The sequence below is a fragment of the Zosterops lateralis genome (genome assembly GCF_965231275.1).
Source record: "Zosterops lateralis genome assembly, chromosome: 4".
NCBI classification, from domain to species: Eukaryota; Metazoa; Chordata; class Aves; order Passeriformes; family Zosteropidae; genus Zosterops; species Zosterops lateralis.
Genome location: NC_139765.1, coordinates 6,824,778 through 6,845,731, shown reverse-complemented (window position 1 = coordinate 6,845,731; position 20,954 = coordinate 6,824,778). Strand labels below are relative to the sequence as shown.

The 20,954-nt window shown below is 41.1% G+C and overlaps 1 long non-coding RNA gene across 1 annotated transcript in view; it reads right to left on the bottom strand.

The window, feature by feature from the left end:
- Window positions 1-208: 208 nt before the first annotated feature.
- LOC310908585 overlaps window positions 209-20,954 on the bottom strand; it is a 230,063-nt gene continuing 209,317 nt past the window's right edge. The window contains exon 2 of the long non-coding RNA XR_014589879.1: window positions 209-300. This is a non-coding gene — a long non-coding RNA (uncharacterized lncRNA). The remainder of the gene's footprint in view (window positions 301-20,954) is intronic.

Below are 20,954 nucleotides of genomic sequence, written 5' to 3'. Positions count from 1 at the left end.
TAAATGCATTTCTGTCATCAGAAGAAATACATGCCTCTGGCATTGCCCCCAGACCGGAAGAACATCACTGTGTGTGACCACACAAAATCTTGCATTTTCATTAACTGCAAATACAAAATGTTGTAGCTTCATTAATTGCAAAACCAAAAAACCTTGTCATTTCACTAATTACAAATAACCATCTATAAAAAGAGAAAAACCCTATTGCTCTTTTTTTTTTTTTTTTTTTTTTTTTTTTTTTTTTTTTTTTTTTTTTTTTTTTTTTTTTTTTTTTTTTTTTTTTTTTTTTTTTTTTTTTCCCTGATTTCTAAACTACACTTCCCAGAAATCTCAGGTCTAGAGTCAAAGTGCCTATTTGTGTCTTGCTACCTGGTGCAGTCGCCTGTCGGGGAAACATCCTGAAAGGCAAATAGTCCAGATTTAAAAGTATTTTTTTTTTCCTTCTCATATCAAAAAAATATTCAACTTATTTCAGCAACCAGTAAGAAACTCCATAATAGCAGACCTATGTTTAGGTCATATTCGTTATCTTGTAATTGAGCCTATGAACATTCATTTTTCTCCTAAGAATATCTCATTAACAGACTTGATAACCATCTCTTCATAAAAATACAGGACTTTACAGGCTTTATTCATATTGAAATTATTAATTTGTTTTATTGTACACTGCTTACTATTTTGAGATAAATCTGTGTGAATATGAACCCTCCTGTTGGAATAAAAATATCATCTCTCAATTTTGTGCATGGTTGTTTTAAAAAATCACTCTGATGATCTGTATTTATATACATTTGACAGTACATTATTTCTAGTTTTCAAAAGCTAATCACATGCCTTCCAATGCTTGATGTTTTTAAATGACAAATAAGAACCTCTGGATTATTTTGTCCCATACATGTGAGATGCCAAGAAAAACTACTAAATGTGATTTTTTTTCTCTGCTCACAGTAACTATGGCCATCTAAGAAAAACAAGCCTATCTAGAATTGCAATATTTAAAATTATCCTGATTTTTAAAGTAAATCTAATAATGGAAGTGGGAGAAGGGAGAGTCCATACATTATTTTTGAAAGCACAGGATTGATGACATTGATGTTGCCAACCTAAACATGAGAACATTGGTTTGTTTAGCCTGATGTCTTTTCCACCAGCCATCATTCAAAACAATCCACTGCTCTTACCTAGGAGAGTCTGCAATTTATTTACAGCTACAGTGAAGTCAGTACTGAAATAAATGTCCATTCATTAGGCTACTTCTTAGGAGTTAGAAGTATTTCTAGTGTCTTAAATCTAAAATAAATGTTCCAAATAAAGAGCTTTTCAGGTGAAGATGACCCCTGGTGAGTTGTTTTATAAAGATGGGTCCAATGAAGTTTATTCTTCATTCATCCTTCATCTGTTTTCCAGAAGATTTGTCTCTTTTACATGGATATTTTAATCATTGTCTCTGTGTATCAGGGTTTGACTAACCTAGCTGTGTTGTCACGCTGCAGTTCTATGACAAAGCAAAGTCAGATATATCAACTTATATATATATGTTATCTAAAAAGGTTTGCCATTCTTCCCTTTACAGCTTTCAATGATTCATCAAATAATGTTGTTAGCATCACATCCTCCCCCAGGTCACTGACTTAGAATGGTCACTTATCTACAAATCCTTCCTACATTTTCTTTCTATTACAATAAGCCTCTCTTTCATCAGGTTTATCAGCAAAAGCTGCAGGATATTTTAACTGGCTGCAATTCAGCTTCATGTGGGGGTGCTCACATGCACCCTGCGGTATTTTGTGCAGTTACAAGCAATTTATGAGATGTTTAAAAGTGCATACTTCACTTTACAGATTTAACTCTTTGCTTGACTCCAGTGTCTGCTTAAACTCAGTACAAGATATCTGTAGAGACCAGGGTTTAAATCTTATGTGCTGTTGACAGCTTCTACTCTTTCATCACCTCCTTTGGAGCTGAAGGTTCTCTACAGATTGTTTGGATGCAGCCCTAACATGCCTTACATGCATTATAAAAATCATTAAAAATTTCTTTCCAAACCAAGCACAGGCTTCCTGAGCAAGGGCCCAAAAGTGCAGGAGATTCCCCATTAAGCCTTTCTGGCATGAGACCTGCACTCCTCCTCTGGGGCTTGGGCTAGGTTACCTTTAAATGTCCCTTCCAATCCAAACAATCTAAGATCCTATGTTTACCTGAAATCATCATGTGGCCACCATAGTGTCTGCCTCTCTCCCCACCTTCCTGAACACTGCCAGTATGCAGACAGTCACCTAAGGAAACACACCAAACCAATCCTGTAAGACACTGGGCTGGCAGGTGCTGGCTCCCTCCATAACCACCACCCCTGAGAGCAAAACAAGTCAAGCACAGAGCAGAGACCAGTTATGTGGTGTCCTCAGCCATGGCCTTGCCATAGCAAGTCTTCAGCTCTCTGTGGTTTCCAGAATCAATTTATCTTTCTGCTTTTTTAAAAGAATGGGAGAACTCAGAATAGGTGCCACTATGCTTGTACCTGCACACCTCTACCTGTGCTTTCAGAAAAGTGAAGAATTGAAGAATCTTTGAGGAGCTACAAACAGTTCCTGTAGGATGAACATGTCTCACCCCAGGTTATTAATTAAATTCTTTCATTCTTTGGGTGCACACAATGACTTTTTGCTACAAGTTTCTATGAGAGTTAGCAAACTGGAGGCTAGCTCTGTGACCTACACATAATTGAACATGGAATTTCTGATTACTGAGTGTAAATGATTAGTCCACAACATCCTTCCAAATCCAGAGCACAGCTCCAACACCCACTATCCCTCTTAGGAATGTTTGTCACCACTCCACATTGTGTCCTTGGGGTCTCTGGATGCAGGGGAAATTTATACTGAATAAATTATTTTATACTGAGTAAATGATTCCCTCTAAAGTGATCAAAAGCTTTATTCACAGAATCATTATTGACTCGTTCATGTGCATGCCAGAGCTAATACAGCTTTTGCCCTTTGCTATTTGGGACCTTTCAAACTCCAGTTGATGGTTATGAATTATCTACTGAGCCTCTGTGAGCCATAAAGTGAGAACCTATTTATTGCCTTGATTAAACACAGTATCTTGGCTAACTGTCTTTTTATCGTATCTTTTCACTACATTTTTTCTTCTTTAAAAAAGTCAAAACTTGTGTTGATTCTAAAGGCAATGGCCCACGGACAGCATCTTCCACAATCATGAAACATAAATGTAGGGAGAAAAAAAAAAACCTCTTTTGGCTGACAGCTGTAGGTGTCCCCTTACTTTTGGCAATTAAGAATAAAGAAAAGCAATTTCCTAGAAGTTTCCTTATGATTACCATATTGCTGTATGGAATTTTTCCTTTGTAATGTGAAAATAAAAACTTTTCTGTCTTTTTTAGAACTGCACTGTGTCAGGTCTTGTAAAGCTTGCCCTGTTAAAAAATCTTGCTATTCTTTCTGTCATAACACAGAGCAATCTCTTTTCTATATGTAGTATATGTTTTGGAAGAATCCAATTTAGGACAATAAATATTTAGAGGGCTTTAAGTGTCTCTATTATTTCTATTTACATATTTACCAAAAAACAGAGTCTGCAAGAGAGCAGAAAATGGAAGGTAGAAATTGAACAGTGATATAAGAGAAAAACGGTGTGCAGAAGAGAATCAGCAGATAGAGGAAAGAGGACTGAAGGAAATAGGAGTGAACTGAAATAAGTGTAAAGGAAAAAAAGATTCTGGAACCAAACAAAATCAAGCACTTTGATAAAATGAATCACTGTAGTAAAAATATACAGGAAATACAACATTTCTTTGGTATTTCTAAGAATTTGTTGTAAAGCAACAACTATATTTTGAAAATAAGAATGAAATCTGGCTTCAAGAGTGTAATCTGACAGAAAATGTAGTATTTCTAGAAACCACAAGATGCTGTTTCTTTTACAATTTCCATGTCTAGAGCTCCCTTTTTGAAATTAGATCACTACCTGTCCTTCAGACTGGCTTTTCTGAGGGTCTTCCTTTTAGATTCTGACAGAACAATGCATTTCAGCTCCAGCTCAGTCATTTTAAGTGTATTGCATTGTTAGTCTTTCAAGTCATACTGCTGATAATGCAGTAAAATAATACAACCATAGAAATCAAACAACTGGCAAGTGGGTGCCTTCTGCCTTTTGATTCTTTGTCACAGATTACTTCAGCTCGTCATTGCTCCTGTGGTGGGTCATGACTTCAGGAAACCTGAGGATGCTGAATTTGACATGCCTAAGTGCTGGTCTGCACTGAATCACTGCCCTCCTGAATGACTGAGTCACTTCTCCTCAGCAAGGAGACAGGACTTTCCTGCCAGTTCCTTCTCTACAGGCTTTGCTATCTACCCACAATCAGTGCTAGAAAAGACAGTGGGGATATCAATAGTAGGAGGAAAGCTAAACAGGTGGCAGCAGATCTGGCTGATACAAAAGAAGTGATAATAAAGCCAAAGGATATAAATATTTCACAGTCATTGGATGTGGGAGCTAGTTTTACCAAACGGGAAATGCCAAACTTGTGACATAGATCTTTGCACTCACAGTTTGCAAAAAAGCAACATCAATGTTTTGATGTTATTACAGAGAAAATTGTTAACACTTTTCTACATAAAGGGCAGAGTATTGGTCACTTTAGCACAATTTATGATGAAGGCACTTCTACAGGAAGTATCCGTGAATGCCAGTGACTTCATCAGTTGTTGCTCAGTACAGGCAATTAAGCTGTTGATATTCTCACCTAAGAGGTCTTCCATAAGTTATCTGTTTAATTACTAATATGGATTAAACAGGGGAAGATTACCACCTCCTCCCAGGAGAAGCCAGTCAGGAGATCAGGCTTACCTTGTTAAAGACACCACATGTATTTTATGAGATCTCCTGATACTCCCTGAATCACTCTTGTTTTGTTCAGGGAGCTTTTTGGAAGTACAAGGACTCTGTAGCTACTTCTACTCACTTAAGATACTAAAATAACGATTTACCTATCATTCCTAAAAGCATTGAAGTTTCCACAGACACTGGAAAACACTTCCTAGAGAGGTGATCAATGATCAAGTCAGACCTTAAGATGCATTTGGACAATGATTGCATGTTTTAACTTTTGGCCAGCCCTGAAGTGGTCAGGTAGCTAGACCAGATGATTACTGTGGCTGTTTTCCAACTGAAAATATTCTATTCTATTCTATTCTATTCTATTCTATTCTATTCTATTCTATTCTATTTCTCAGTTTGCAAACAGTTCACATTAAAAAAATACTTTTCTTTCCCAATTACTTAGAGAAAATGCATCATATTCAATTCAAACAAGATAATGGTGATACTGGAATGTAGACATACCTTGAAGGAAACAATTCAGGATGATAAAAGCATTGCATTGGTGCAGAAACAATTTTCATACTTCTGCCAAAAGACCCACTGTGTGTTTGTTGCACTAAGAACAAAAAAAGTTAAAAGCCATATATAATATATATTCAAAAAGCCATATATAAAAGTAAAAAGTCATATATAAAAACAAGCTTCCTTAAACTTTATTCACAAGAATGAGCAAGGAACTGGACACACAGTGTCAAAACACACTAAGGTGGATGCACCATTCTGGGTTTTGGTGGTGGGTTGTTTGAGCATGAATCATTAAATAAAAACTTCATACACAGTAGGAATTCTCATGGCTTAAGACATATCTTCACCTGTATAAACCTCAAGGACTCATTTAAAGGAGCTCGCTTGTATCTCTTTTGACAGGTCTACGACTTCCCATTTCTCTTCTTCCAATTGTTATTGTTTTACCACTCTTTATGTCCTGCATCTGGGTTTACAAGATGCTACTGACCACATATAATTTAATATCCTCTCTTTGGTTTCCTACCAAACCACAAGACCATATATCATATTTATTTTTCTCATATTTCTGTCTCTTTTTTTCTTTTATATAATTCGCAGTCTCATATGAACAAGCTCAACTCTCTCTGTTGCTGCACTAATATTACTGAAACTCAGATCTACCTCTTAGAAATTGACACTCAGTTTTTTCTATTGACACCAATAATACTTCTTCTGTAAACTTCCTCATTCTCCTATTATTGTTTTATGTTACAGCAGAATATTATTTTAATCCAGTCATTTTCAACCAATCTAATATAGCCCCAAAGTGGATTAGCCAGCAGGCACTGGTAGGCTGTTCATCCATCAGTTGACAGCTATAAAATCCCAGGATAATTAAATTCCAGAGACATATCCAGAAAGGGAAAGGAAAATTAATTTGTCTCCTACTTTTCCATCTGTTGCTGTTTGCTCTTGCCTTTTCTTCTTCCATCCACCCAAAGCTGGAAGTGGCTTCCCCTCCTGGGGCAGAAGAAACAATGCTTTGAGGAACTGAACTAAAGGGAAGGAGGAGATGTCTGATCTCCTCACCCACTCCTGTCCCTAGGCAGGAAGTTTCCAGCAGTCTCAGCAACAAACACCAGGGTTCCTACAGTTCCTACATCAGTGTCAGTACAGTGAAGCATCCAACCCCATGGCTGGCATGCCTGAGGGTGAGCGTTCTGTAAACCACCTGTAAATTGCCCTGGAAGCGGGACATTATATATTATAGGACTGTTACAAGGAAGTAAATAGAATGAATAAATAATCCCATTACTAAGCGCTGGCGGTCGTGTCCTTTGTATGCACAGGCTTTTTCTCCATGTTCACATTTCATCATGTGGACAAAATAACGGGGTGAATCAGATTTTTTCTGTGAGTTTGTCTCTTTCTCTCCGCCCACCTTTTTCTTCCTTAAGTACATGTCACCAGAACATGCAAGTGTGCGCATTCTATGGTCATGATTTCTTTTAATCGTGTTCGTTTTCTAAGCAGTTTTTTTCCTTAGATCTTCAGAACAAAGAAGGAGATTGAACTCGTAGGTTTTGTTCATAACAGGATGTCTTCCTTCAAGCTGGCTAAGTCCCACTATGCCAATGCTAATGCCAATACTCCTTAGTATGAGCATTACTATTTCCATTCTTTGAGAAGGCTATTCGTTATTTGTAAGGAGTAAATTTATATTTGCTATAAATATCTTCCGTAGCATTTTCCATGTAATTAACTGCATTGTGATATTTATCTAACTGAACATAACCAGTTATCAAGCACGCAGACTTTTCCCCCTGCTGTATCAGCATCCCCCACCCCATCTTTTCCTTCTGACACCATCAGAGCCACTACACTGCTGCTGCCTATCACTCTCATCAGTGAGTCAAAAAAGTAAAACTTAAAGGGAAGTAAGAGGTTCATTTCTCCTTTTGGCTATCTGCCAGCAGAGTAGTTGGTGGGGATTAATGTTTGAAGGTTTTTTTTCTCCTGCTTTAAGGAGTGGCTATTGAAAAATGCTTGAGGAAACTACTTTGTCAGGGAGAAGTTAAAAGGTTTTGTTAGTTGTTGTGTGTGCATGAGGTGGACACTGTAGCGCATTTTTGTCAGTCTGAAATAAAACAGCCTTTTTAATGGTGTGGACTCCTCCCTGCTGCCCAGAAGGTGCCTCAAACAATTGCAATGGAATGGGAGTTCTGGGGAGGGAGGAAAATTAAAAGAGTCATGAGGCCTCCAAAAGACTCAGGCTGCCGCATTCCATAGACCTTTAACTCCTGTCCTAACATTTTAAAATATTCCTCTGACATATAAAAAAACCCCTAATTTTCTTCTCCTTGGACAACGAATAAGCTAACATTACTCCTTACTTCTAGATCCAGCTCTCTGGACAGATGCATACAGCATGTTTCTCCAACACCAAAAAAGCCTTGTATGGGTATGGCTTTATTTCTGTAACTGATCAAAAGAGACTCATATTAAGCAGCATCCAAAGCAGGCCAATCCACAAATCTTGGCTTTCTAACTTGACATGCCTTAAAGCCAGAAGCACTGAAGTGATCGACAGCTTGTAAGAGACCCTTGAAACAGGAACTGACCCCTCCCACCTCTCCCCGCCCTAAGACACGCTGCCTTCAGGGACTTATGCTCAGCTTTACAATGGAATATATGAGTCTGAAGGGCTGGGAGAAGGTCTTCCATAACAAATTGCAATCCCACTGAAATCAGTCATACTGGAGATACAATGCCACTTGTATATCTGGAAAGTATACAAGTTTACCCATCAGCTTTAAATAATGGACTGCTAATTGAAGCATCTAAGTGTGATTACAGCTGCAAAAACATTCAGAAATATAGCCTGTGCTCACTGATGGTGTACTTCTGTGGTACTTTTGACAGCATAATTTATTAAATGATGCAGAGCAGTGTTTATGCACAGAAGTTGAGCTTCTCTATCTTACAGTCTGCCACTGTTGGATTTGTGTGCTTTGGCAGCCAAACCAAAATAGCCAAAGCCAAGACAGAGTCTCAGCACAGGCGAATTAAACTGCCATGGTGCTGTGTAAATGGATGCAGCATGTTCCTGGAGGAGACAGACCCCTGAGGGCACCAGATCCCACCCCTGACAGAGGCCAGTCAGCACGACAAAATGGTGGAATTAAGGGGCTTCCCCTTTCCTCTTACTTGCACTTCTTTCCAATCTGAAACATCCTCTGACCTCCCCACCCCACAGTACACTCTACAGACTGTCTTTCTGTACACACCACTGAGGGGAAGAGTTCTTGTTTTTTAGCTAGAGGAGGCTGAGGTCAGACCTCACTGTGGTCTCCAGCTTCCTCCCAAGGGGCAATGGAGGGACAGCTCCAATCTCTGCTCTCTGAGACCAGGGACAGAACCCAATGGAATGGCTGGAGCTGGGAATGGGTCAGGGGAGGGTCAGACTGGTATCAGGGAGAGGTTCTTCCCCCAGAGGGTGTCGGGCACTGAACAGGCTCCCAGGGAATGGTCACGGCCCCAAGGCTGCCAGAGCTCCAGGAGAGTTTGGACAAAGCTCTCAGGGATGCACAGGGTGGGATTGTTGGGGTGCTCTGGGCAAGGCCAGGAGCTGGACTCTATGATCCTTTTGAGTCCCTTTCAACTTGGAATATTCTGATTCTGTGAGAAGAAAGGAGATGATGAGCACTTGGTCCTGAGGAAGGAGATCATTCTCTCTCACAGGACAGCAAGATTTATGCCATGCATTGTGTTCCTCAGCTTATGCAAGGCACAAATTCATCCCTTCCCCTTTTACTTGCGTGAAATCCCAAACTGTTATCACATCTTAAAGGAGTATTTCAGTGTGCAAGCCCAGTGTTAGCAATGCTGTACAGAGTATCAGCCAATCTTTGCTTTTTAAAAGTAAACTTAGAAAAAAACCTTGATTACCTGCATAATAATCCCTGTTCACAGTAATTTGCATGCCTGAATAATTAAGGAATTAGGTTCTAAAAATGAAAAGCGAGCAAATCCTGCATTTTTGTACTTGAAAAGCTGCAGCAGCAATCATGATAGTTCATAGCACATAAATAATTCAAACTGAGCTTCCTTGCCTTTATTTTCTTTCCTTGCAGAAATCCTCTTAGCGTTTCCTAATTAAATGAAAATATTTTATAAGCCATCACTTTCTGACATCACAAGAATATTTTAAACTCCAGCTTAGACAAACCGGATTTACATTTTCAGTGTTTGCCATCTGATATTCAGGGCCATTTAAAGGAACCATGAACCAACATAAAGGGGTGATAAAATGGGAATGTACTTTTAAAGAAGGAAAAAAAAAAGGGGGGGGGGGGGAGAAAGTATTGCGCTGGTTAGCTGAATTTAACTCAACATTAATTTTATTCGGCAACACCGCACTTTAGATTTACACTGCTAAATTAAAAATTTGACAAAATCCTGACACAAATTATACACTCAGCAGGTCAGCAGGTGCGGGTATATACTGCAGGATGCCAAAGCAGCGTTGAAAGATGACGTTTTCCCCACAAAATTACTAAATTTTATGTGTTTAGCTGTCCCGGCGCCCCTGAGGGCCGTGAGCGCTGCGGGCGGGCAGCCAGCAGGGGGCGCCCTCCGCCCGCCTTGCCCGAGCGCGGGGAACGTTCTGGAACCGCCCCAGGGCCGCCCTGAGGGGCCGCGCCGTGCCCCGAGCCCGGGGAGGATCGGGCGGGAAGCCGCTGCCGTGTCCCGGTTAAACCCAGCCGGGCGGGGGGGAAGCTCACTCGCCCCCGCCTCAGCACCAAGCTGGGACCGCCCTTCGGCCGTCCCGCAGCCGCCATGCAGCCACTCAGCGCTGCGATCCCGCCTTGCCTCCATTTTCTCTGGGCTCCCCCCTCCCGCCTCGCCGCCGGCAGCCGTCCTCAGCCACCAGCCCCGCCTGCCTCCCTCAGCCCGCCCTTCCCCGCGGGCCGAGCGGGGTGACACGGCCGGGAGGGGTGCCAGGCATGGAGAGCCCGGCTGGCGAGGCTCGGAGCCCTCTCCGCCGTGAGGGGCAGGACCTGGCGGCCCACAGACATCTTCATGTCGGTCACCCCTTCGCCGGGGGGACACAGGCGTGTTCGCTTGGAGGGCCGCGCCTGGAAACACAAACTGGAAGAGCTCGCAGCTCTCCTCCCTTGTTATCACCAGTTTCTTTTTTTGAAATCTTGGGCTCTCTGGAAGCAGCGCTGCTTCGAGAAGGGGCGCAGGGCTCTGTCTGCTCTCATGCCCCTCTGGAGGTCCCTTGGCTCCTCCGCATTCCCGGATTAACGCTGGTGCCAGTCCTGGGTGTGAGCCTGCCCCGTCCTCCCTTCAATGTCCCGTTCAATGCGCAGCAGCGGTGGCCGAGTAAAATGGCGAGGCTGTGTCTCTGCTGTGTGCAGGGACCGCCTGCTCTCCCCCGGGGCTCCTGTCCTCGGATCTAACAAAAATCCCCCGAAATGCTGACATCCACAGCGTCCCGCTCTGTCCTTTCCCTCCCGGGTAACAGAGCACGTAACACTCCGGGCCCCCGAAATGAATTCCAAATACAAGGTTGCTGAAATCATACTAAGCCTTTTAAGCGATGTCACGATTTTTACATGAGTTTATCGCTACTCCTGAACACTGCACTTTTTCAATTTAAGAATGTTATTATTTAAAAACAGAATGAGTTGCCCCCGTGTCACGATTTTAACACGAGAGTTTATCGCTACACCTGAATTTGTTTTACTGTTGCTGAAGGGGAAAGTGAAGTGAATCCTAGGGTTTTAAACTTTCCCCGGGTGCGATGGTGGGTTTTAATTCCCGCGGCCGGCAGTCGGGGGCAGAGGGATCACCGGGGATGTGCCGCTGTAAAACAATCCCGAGGTGTCTGCAGAGAGTGGCACGGTCGTATTTTATCACCGTGGTTTGTCACACTGCTCAGGATCACCCGGGGATCGTCCTGGTTAATCCGGCTGGTTTAGACTGAGCGCTGTCTGACGCAGACACAGAGACAAAGCCTGTCAGACAGAGCCGCAGGAAAGCCGCTCATGTTTCTCACTTTGCATTACCTCGAGTATGATTTTTTTTTCCCGATATATTGAAATAGGCCGGCCGAGGGGAGGCTAGATATATATTTTTAGATACGCATATAAATATATAATATATAATTTATATATTTTATATGTATAAAACCTAAATGCCAATCAGAATATCTCAGTCCCGGGTTTACCCTTTTAATAAACTGGTTTGTGAGATTTTGCAAGGCCTAGTGCACGGGGACGGGGCTGCTGTTTCGTACAGAAAAAAAAAAAAAAAAAAAAAAAAAAAAAAAAAAAAGACATGGCAGGTCAAATAAACAAAAATAAAGCAAACTAAAAGAAGAACCAAAACAACAACAACAAAAAAAAGCAGGTTCCTTCCCTCCGTGGTTGGAACGTCGTGGAGGGCAATCCGAGCAGCAGCTCTGTCTCTGGGCTCCAGCCCGTTCTAAGCTGGTATTTGGGACTGTATTTTTTATTTTTTCTTTTTAATTTTCTTTCTTTGCTTTACGGAGATTTCCACAATATTTTGGGTTTAGGTAATTGCCTCTTTCTGTTGCCAAACTGAACGGTCAGGGCGGGCAGAGTGCGGGCCCGATGCCACAGCCCTGCCCGGGTCCGCGTTGGATTTGCGGGCTCCTCTCTCCCATGGAGGGCTCAGTGTGTCCCTGCGTGCCCGGCTGAGTTCTGAGGGTACTTTTCTATCGCCCCGCCTCGCAGCGAATATCTGATGGGTTGGAAAGGCCGGATAAAAATAACTGGTGGGGTCGGGGGAACCCTCGGCTCTGTCTCCCGGCGGTTTTGGTTCTCAGCCGGTGGCCCTTGTGCGGAGCATCCCCCGCAGGTGGGTGCCGGGGCAGGGCGTTCACAGCCCGGGTAACACTGCCGTGTCCTCTGCACAAATCTGCCGGTCCTGCTCCAGCCACATTGCGGCTGCTACATCTCCTAAAAGCATTTTTCGGTTATGGCAGCCCTTTCCCCCTTTTTTTTTCATTCTCTTTTTTGGCTGTAACTTTCGCACACTGTTTCTGTACCCCTCACATTGTTTACGTCATCCTTTGATCGTGGTACAGTGAATTTGGGATTGAAACGAAGTCACAGAGTTTATTGCTTGTTAATGTGAGCTCTTTCAAGTGCGGCTGTTTCAGACCATAGTTAGGCCTTTCTCAAAAGGTGGCCCGTTTTCTCCTAAGGCTTCAGCACCCAGCACCTGCCAGGGAGATCCACGGGAATAGGAAGTGCTTAGCAAGGAGGAAAATAATTCTCTTTGTATTAAAGATGAAACTAGGAGCCCCAGTGGCATGTGTCCGTCTTGCAAAATGCGGGACTAACTCTGCGTTTTCCTGTTTGAGAGCCCTCTTGCTTTCTTCGAGTGGTGCATGTTATGGGGAGAGCAACTGGAAACAGCAAAGAATTTTCAAATAAATTATAGCTTTCACGGGGCACTGGCGAATAAGTAACACTGGTCGTTAAAGCAGTTAATGGATTATTTAAAAAGTAATTTATTTGAAACGTCACCTCCATAATGGGTTTTTTTTTTGGTGTTGGGTTTGTTTTTGTTTTTTTCCGCCCTGGAAATTCTTAGTAATGGACTAATGTAATAAACATGGATACAAAGTGGATACTGAAAACAAACAAACAACAAAAGCTCAAGATGAACTAAAATAATAGAATAAAATACAACCAGCCAAAAATACGGCACCTCCTCTGAACTTTACATTTTTTACTGCTTGTGAAGAGGAAGGTCAGTACAAGCAAAAATACTGAAATCTTGTTTTGTGAAGTCTCTGTTGTAAAAAGAATTCTTTTTAAAAAACCCATTAATTCCTATTTAGGGAAAATGAACAGCTATCACAGTCTTTTTTACCTAAAATGCTTAGTTCTTAAACTGGTAGAGTCGTGTTTTAAATGTTCCGTACGTCTGTAACCACGTTACTGAAATCTTTAATGCGGTGTCAGCCAATATTTTAACTAGATTTCTAGAATCTAGAAACGTATTGTATGTTTCCTGCTAAATACGGCGACATTGGGGCTCCGGGGGTGTCTTTTTTTTTTTTTTTTTTTTTTTTTTTTTTTGGTCGCCAGCTCTTATTTCTTCAGTATCAACAGGCTTCCCTGGAAGGCACTGACAGTTTCAGGAATGCTGTGTTACTTTCCTGTCATTTCCAGGTAAACTCCGATGTGGTCTCAGAATTAATTATTTCCTGTATTTATGTATTTGTGATTTAAAACCAATTGCGGCGAAGTAGCCGTTAATAGTGGAGTGTTTACTATCTATAATGCTGATTAACTTCCCACAGGGAGCTGTGGTCTGAATACAGGGGTTTTTTTCTCTCCATTATAACTACTTCCAAATAATCCCGCATCCTTCCAGCTGAAAAACCGGGGGAGCGTCTTCTAAAATGTTATTTAACGCGAAACAACGGCGAGTTTGAACGTCCACAAAGTACTGATTTCGTGTCTGCTCTCAATCTATTACCTCAAATAACATCCCACGCTGTGTTCAGGGCAGGCGTTTGCTCTCCCGGCTCTTCCTGTGTCCTATTAATAGGACAAATCCGCCCGCGCATGACCCTTCCTACAAGATTTCGGCTGCAGTTTGCTTTGACTTCTCGCTGCCTGTAAAATGGGTGTTTTAGTAATAAAAATTTTTTAAAAAAAGTTTTTTTTTTCCTTTTTTTTTTTTTTTTTTTTGTCTTTTCTGTTTCACAGCACTTCGATGGGGAGCTTGGGATGGAAGAAGACCACGCGTGTGGTGCCTGCGAACCAAGATTGGTGCGGAGCCTAGCCTGCATCTTGACAACAGAAATCTGTTGGCTTTTACTAAATAAATTGTGTTTAGTTTAGCATTTTTTTTTTATCCCAAGGGAGTGTGTTTTGGTTGGTATGCAAGAGGCAGAGCGGCCGTCAGGGACTTGCCGCTAATTTCCCCAAACTTTGTCGAGCACTGTCAGATCAGGAGGTGAAAGCACTTGCATTAAAAGCCTCCTTTAAAAAAGAAAAAAAAATAATACCACAAAAAGAAACGAACATTTTTTTAAGTTATTAAGACAAAAAGTAATAAAACAAAGCTATGTTTTGTTTTTAAGGTAACTCTGTCCTTAGCTGAGAGAGAAGCCCAGCGCCTCCTGCCCCCATGGAAAGGGTGGCGAGAGGAAGAGCTGCAGTCCAAGGGCAGCTGAAAGCCCCGTTTCCATCCCCGCGGCTGGACCATCTCCCACCTGGACCGACTGCGGGACCACCCCCCGTCAAAAAGCGGGTCCTGCCAAAAATCACGGCTCCTGGGAGAGATTGGCAGATACATTTGCTGGAAGATACTAGGAATGGAAGAAAAATAGCGGGTAAAGGTGTGTTGGAAAGCTCTGTGTATTTGTCTCCAATCAGCATAAACACTGCCTACACACCCCACCTTTTAATTTTAGGGGTTAAAGCCAGAATATATTTCCTCAGCAGGTACCTAAAGGAAGAGCCCTGATGTTTGCTCTACCGGTTTGCTCCGTCGGCCCCTTTGCATTTAGAGGGCTTTTGTGCTTTTGTTCCTCACAAGTAGCTATTATCGCTGTTAATGATGGTAAAAGTGTAAAAAAAAAAGATGTTAAAAAATGTGAATTCGTAGCCTGCTAGCAGAGAGCGCTCCTAACTCTCCTGGCAATTAAATTAAGGGTGTCGATTTGGGTTAGGGAGCATCTTTCAGTTTTAAGAGAGAGGTGCTTGAAGTCAAGAATGTCTTTTCTGTTTTGTTGTTTGTTTGCTTGTTTTTCCTCTTTTTTCGAAGTCTTTTCCCTTTTAGTATTTAAGTCATTTTGGAAGAAGACATTTCTCCTCCGTACTCGTTTAGGTTATCCCCTCCCTTGGAAACTCCAGACGGGAAGGAAACAGGCGGGCGTAATTTGGGAGGTTTTGTTGGTTTTTTTAAAAAATGTTTGTCATGCTGCAACCATTATTCCGAGGATCCTGCGAGATTTTCATTCACCGGCTTTCAGGGCTCCTTTCTTCATATGGCAGCCGGCCCTACTTGAGACTCCGGAGGGGAAAAAGAAAATAAAGAAAAACAAGTAAAAATAATAAGAATAAAAATATAAAGCAACCATCCTCCTTGCCTCCCCATCACCTCGAAACTAAGCTGCTAAGCTGTACCCCAAGCCAGGCTTCGCTTGGGGAGTCAAGCTCATCTTCCCATCGGAACGATTAGAAGTCATTTTATCTGCCTGGACTTTTAGAACAAAGCTGTTTTGCAGAGGAAATTTCCACTCCTGCTGCCGCCTCGCACCAGAGGGCGCCTGGAGCCTTCCCAGCCTTTGCTGCCTCAAGTGCTGCTGGAAATTAACTCTTCGGGCGCTCTCTCCGAATGTTTTTCTAACCTTTCCCTTTTAAAAGACACGACTGGATTCTAACTTTTTTCCCCTCTCCCTATAAAATGCGTGTTGGTTTGTTCTGGTTTGGGTTTGTAAGGTTTTTTTTCCCCCCGTCCTTGTGGTACCTTTTCCCAGCTCTTCCTGGCCTTCACCCTCCTGCAGCAGTCCCAGAGGACTCTCAGGAGATGTTCAGCTTCACTCCATTCTGATTAAATCACCGGGTCACGTTTGCATCACATTACCTCATAAACATCTAGGATGAAACTTACCTGTCTGTGTTTAAGCTTAAAGGGTCACTTAGGGCTCTTCAAGCAGAACACCAAAGAGTGTCACCAGAGGGGAAACTGTGCTGAGACTCTGGCACAGGCTGCCCAGAGAAGCTGTGGCTGCCCCATCTCTGGGAGTGTTCAAAGCCAGGTGGGACAGGGCTTGGAGCAACCTGGACTAGTGAAGGGTGTCCCAGCTCACGTATGCACAGTATAAAACAGAGCTTATTATTCTAAATAAACTACTAAAAGGGAAGATAAACAATGAGAAAGAGAAGAAGAAAGAATAAACTCAATATTAGGATGTGTCATTTCCATGTTTCCTGTAAACTTTTATCAAGAAACTAGATATGATTTTGCTATTCACATCTGAGGATCAACAGAAATGCAAAATGCAGATGCAAATAATTATTTAAAAAATCTGAGCATAAAAACCAACAAACAAAAACATTTTAATTCTGGAGGCTGGTGGGAAAACTCAGTGGAAGATAAATGTTTGTCCTTGTGCTATTTAAATTAAAGTATAGATTTTAAAAATTTATGGGCCTGTCTGTTCATTTATATAATTTAATTTAGCATCTATCAATCATAAAAAATGAAAATTAATCAAAGGTTGCTGACTTTACTCAAACTCTAATCCCTTTAAAGGATCAGATTGTATTACTTACTTGTTCATGTCGTTTTATCTTTGAAGTGTGTGCATAAGATGAGAATCAGAGCAAATGGGATGGTGTGCTGGATATTGTGAGAAAATATTTTAAAAGGCAACAGAATCCTTCCAATCCTAAACTTGGAAATACATGGTGTTTCTCTGTGCCCAACATACTGTGTGTGGTGGAACTCTGACATTCAGAGGGCTCGATGGATATTCATGTCTGGCCATGGCAGTGATAGATGCTTGATAACTTGCTTGATTTTTTTTTTTTTTTTTTTTTTTTTTTTTTTTTTTTTTTTTTTTTTCCTTAAGGCGTAAGGGGTCCTTTGGAGAGACTTCTTGACTCTTGGAACAAAACAAAACAAAAAATCATGTTAAAATGCATCTTGGCCCTTATGCCACTTTCATTGAAGCTGACGGTAACCCCCTCTTTTACTTTAGTGGGAACAGGACTGAGCCATTTAAAATGCTGTTTTCTAATATAAATCTTTTAAGTCTTAAATATTTCCATACAGTGGAGCAAAGAAGTCTCAAACGTCATCAGAAAGACTGCTTCTTGTTAGGCTGTTACAATGTGCTATTTCTGTTCAAATAACGTTTACAAATAGGAGAGACAAATACATTTGTACAGCTTGGAAGTCTGACACTACAGTTTGGGTGTTTGCAGCTTTTATACATTATGGTATTTCTAACAATAATTTTAACTCTTTGATTGCATAAAATGAAGCCCAGCACCAGCATTTCCTCATCAGGTCTTTTAGCTGAGCCTTACTGGAGTATAGAGTTTGGTTACAGCTGAGCTCAAACCTAAATTTTCTAAAACTCTGGAGGGACTGTGTGGGCAAGGCAGGGGTGGGAAGAGGGAAGAGGTACATGGGAGGAGGAAACTGTCTTCTTCTCCACATGTGCCAAGTCCACACCTGTGGGACCTTGGAGAACTGTTTTCATTTTTGGATCTTCGCTCCTTGGCAGTGGCTTTAAAAAGGATTAAGTGAAACAACAGTTGCAGAAAAGGCCCTCAAAATACTACACTTTGGCAAGGTAAGGGAGGCTGCCTTCTCCGGATCTATGGGAGCACCAGGGTTCAAATCTGAATCCTGAGCTGCTGTGATGTCCTGCTCAGCACCATGTCCTCTCACTCAGGAATACAACTTCTGTGGATTAGCTGAATTTTTTCCCCAGTGTTAGCTTGGCTGGGTAAGTACAACTGAGTGGTGTTCCTGTAGTTATGTAGGTCTTACCCGTGACCTCCTAACAGGGGGGTACTATCCAAGTGAAAATTTACCTGATTTTTTGCCAAATGCCACTACAAGTCTCCATTTTCTTTTTTTTTCTGAGTATGTTGTGTCCAACTGTGATGTCTTATGATAAGCTTTTCAAGGAGAGGAACTGCCTTTATAGCTGGTGTCTTTATAGCATCTTGTGCTGTGGCCCAGGCTTAAAATTAGTGGTGATAAGATGCCTTAATCTGAAGAAAGACAGACCAATCTTTTAAATCCATATTTTGAAGTAGATGATGATTAACAAAGGGAAGGAAAAAAAAAAAAAAAAGGTGAGGGTGCATATACATTGTGGTAAGAAGGGAGATTTTTGTTGTCTCTGCACCTTCCTTGTCTCAAGAAATACTTGTGGCTCCTTGTAAAATGCACACAAGCCTAAAAATATTTAAATGCTCAAAGGTGTATTGCAAGGGGAATAAAAGCCAAAAAATGTCAAGCTATAAATTCATTGGAAGGAAATACATCTTTGGGGGAGAGGCTTTAAACTGTGGTCATTTTAGAGGGGAGAATAAAGTAGAAATACTAACAATAAAGTAATGATAAAAGTAGAGAAAACAGAACATAGTTCTACAGTGGTACTTGTACATTTCATAACAGTAACCTTTCCTTCATGCTTTGGGCCTGACCCTAAGAACATCTTAACCAGATATCTCTGAGGACCATGGTGGTACCACATAGATCAGATCCATGTGTTTGGGTCAAAAGTGGCCCCAGCTGTTGGAGGATAACTACCAGCAGAAACTCAAACTCTGTAAGCCAATAGCAGCAGAGGGGTGAAAATGCTCTGTAATTATGTCCTGAAAGTGTTTAGTGGTATCTGCCTTTAATCACTGAAAGCAGTTCATTCTCTTTTGCTGCTGATTCAGAGACTTGCAAGCAGATCTAAAAACAGCTTCACATCAAAACAGTGGGAAAACACAGAGATGGACATGGTGAATACCAGAATAGCTCCTAGGGTTACAGCTCTGCACTCAAATGCAAGCCTGAAAGTGCCAACATATGAACCAACAGAGCTTGTTGGGCATATTCTAACTGCACTAGGAAGAATTATTGTAGTTATTCTTCAAATTAGTGCAATATATGGCCTATTTTGACTCTTAATATCTTCCTTGAAAGAACAAGGGATTCTCTCTGTGGTTAGAGTGAGTAGGATGAAAGCAGTGACCTCAGTGGGATTTTTGGGTAGGGAAGCTGGGTCTGTACACACACACACTGGCATCAGAAGAGTCTCTGTGTCCATTTCATTGTCACTTCTGCTCAGTTGCTCGTCTGACCATGTTTGTGTCCACAGCTGGAACCCCTGTCAAGCACAGTCAAGTAACACATGTGCAATAGGAGACTCAATACAATAAACTTTGCATATTACCTGTTTTTCACCCAATATAACTCTAAGATTCCTCTTTTCACTAGTTCACTGTGGCAAAATCCACTTCTTTAATGTTACTCTTAATACTCTATTTTATTGTTGGCTTATGGGAAATTTATTTTGGATTAAACTTAGAAGCACAAATACCACCATTTAACAATGGTCCTCTGTCTACATTTGTGATGATTTCCAGTGCACTCTTGAGAAGCAAAATGTAAAAGATATGGTAAAACAGCCTCCTGTTTTGGTGAAAAATTGCTAGTCGTAATGTAATTAACTCAACTAACAAGGCAATAAAAATTAAGTGCCTAGTTCATGACTGATCCCTTAGTAAGGCTAAATTTCCTAGAAGTGATACAGCAAAACATTTTCCATTAGGACATTCACAAAATTTTGTATTCAACAACATCCTTTCCTTGGGTCTTTTGGAATCCAACAAGAGGGGCTGCAGTTGAGAGAGAAGCAGTGATATACATGACCAAAAGGTTATGTTCCATCAGTGGGAAAGCTCAGGGAAAATGATAAAAGTGTTACGCATTATATTTTTCTTTGACCAGACTTTACTTGAATGCCCAAATGATGGGATCATTTTTTTTTGTATTTCTGAGGAAGTAATATTTTTGCTACTTGTAAGTGGCTATTTGTAATTTTTGCTGTAATAATAAGTACCTATCCAATCAATCTTGATTTTTAAATCTCTTTTAGTCTCTTGAACAAATATGTTTAAAAGAAAAGTCCAGTTTGTTTAGAACCATGCAATGATTTAGACTGCAAGGGACTTTGGAGGTCATCTGGTCCAACCTCCTACTCAAAGCAGACCTAACATTAAGCTAAGCTTTCTTTCTTTCTTTCTTTCTTTCTTTCTTTCTTTCTTTCTTTCTTTCTTTCTTTCTTTCTTTCTTTCTTTCTTTCTTTCTTTCTTTCTTTCTTTCTTTCTTTCTTTCTTTCTTTCTTTCTTTCTTTCTTTCTTCCCTTCCTTCCTTCCTTCCTTCCTTCCTTCCTTCCTTCCTTCCTTCCTTCCTTCCTTCCTTCCTTCCTTCCTTCCTTCCTTCCTTCCTTCCTTCCTTCCTTCCTTCCTTCCTTCCTTCCTTCCTTCCTTCCTTCCTTCCTTCCTTTTCCCCTAAATAATTTCAATAGCAGTATTTTATGGCGATAGTTCTCACCAAAGACCTTGTTCTAAACCACTTTCCATTTAATATATTTCCTTTTTTGTCTTCTCTGCTATGAACATACCCTGTAGTTACCTTTGGAATCAACAACCCCATTCATGATTTATTCTGCTCTTGCTTCTTGCATTGACAACGGAAAATAAGAGAATCTAATTGGAGTATCTCAGGTGAAATAGTTTGGAAAATATTCCTTCTCCTATGTTAAAAAGATTATAAAACCACATTCTGAAGTATGATTATACTTTAGGATTATTGCTTTGAATCTAAAGGTAATTAAACCCTTCTTGTATTTTTAGGCCCAGAAGAAAATTAATTTGTTTTCTCCATAGTTCCAGAGATGATGAGCTGCTGATTTATGATTCTGCTTAAATTATAGGAGAACGGAACAAAATATGAAACCTAAAGGCCTGGCTTTACTCTCAGCTGTTCTGGTGTAATTCAATCTCAGCTTCTCCAGTGTCAATGAA